This window comes from Cyprinodon variegatus, unplaced genomic scaffold (genome assembly GCF_000732505.1).
Source record: "Cyprinodon variegatus isolate N-32 unplaced genomic scaffold, C_variegatus-1.0 Scaffold11, whole genome shotgun sequence".
Taxonomy (NCBI): domain Eukaryota; kingdom Metazoa; phylum Chordata; class Actinopteri; order Cyprinodontiformes; family Cyprinodontidae; genus Cyprinodon; species Cyprinodon variegatus.
Window position 1 is genome coordinate 1,908,619 of NW_015150464.1, and position 1,390 is coordinate 1,910,008.

Sequence of the window (1,390 nt, forward strand, 5' to 3'; positions counted from 1 at the left end):
CCCCATAATCACAGCTCTATGGAGCAGTATCAGACTCATATTCTGACTAGAATTGAGTAGGACTACGTCAGGCTAACATATAACCACTCGGCCGCCACTCCTCCTTCAAGAGAGGAACAGCCTTAGATCCTTCCTTCTGTACGCTATAACCTTCGGAAAATCCAGTGCTGTCAAAACTACAAACTGGAAGGATGCCCAATGATTTTGCAAACAGTTACATAAAAAAACGAGTGCTAAACATGGAGTTTATCACCAAGGCTTTTATCTGAAAGAGAAAATATGCCAAGCACAATGAACGTATTTTTCTAAACTTGCTTTTGTAAGTTGAATGCATTTGACGGCCTTTAAGTCATCCTTAGTAGGCGCAGGACTCTTAGCAGGAATCAAATTATCTCTGAAGCTCCGCTGTAGACGGTGTCACCATCTCTGTCCTGCAATGGTTAAGCTTTGAGGTGCAGAGAAGGAACATTATGAGTGAATGATCGGCAGGTGTAATTTGGGTTAGTTTCTCTGTGGAGCTGCTAAGTTGTTCATTTGCCCGTAATGAATGTCACAACCTGAATTACCTCCACCAATCATTTACGATGCCGTCGCCTCTCAGAGCCCCACGTTCGAGCTCACATCAAATAACTGAACCTTCTGTTCTCTCCCTGTATTGTTTTAACACGTCAGGATATAGATGTCAGACACTTCAGCGCGCCATATTTCCTCCTGTTTCAAACACATGGCTGCACCGTTTTCAAGACTTTTAATTCAGGAACATCTGCTGCTGACGGGAAAAGAGAAAGAAATCTCATATTCTGCACATGAGCTTGGGCTGAGGTTACAGCTTCAAAGCTCACAATACAAAACCATGTCTGCAGTTGGATGTTTGTGCTCATCATCCTCTTTAGTGTTCTCAGCCACAGGCAGGATAGTTTCTTTGGAACAAACCCACAGACTGATCCGTTGGATTGCAGTTTCCGGTAGTAAAACTAGAAAATGCATTGATAGCCTCCATCACCCACCCACAAAGCATATGGCAATACAAAAAAAACACATTGCAGTCAGACATTGTCATGTCAGAATCATCTTGAAGAAAAGAAAGAAACATGACAGCGCTGACCAGAGAACTTCAAGTGTTGGTAGAAATGTTTGAGCTGGTAAAAGTGCTGCATCAGGAGGCGGAGCTTTGAGCAGCTAGAATCCCAGGAGTTTCCAAAACAAACAGAAATATCCAACGTTTATTTATATGTTAATATCTATTAAAGTGGTTTGAAAGGTTAGAAACCTGCAAAACAAATGAAAATAAATACTTATTTTCAATCCATGACTAAGAGGCACAAAAAAGGTGAAATATGATTTTTGTTTAAAATTAAAGGCAAGGCAAGGCAAGGCAAATTTATTTGTA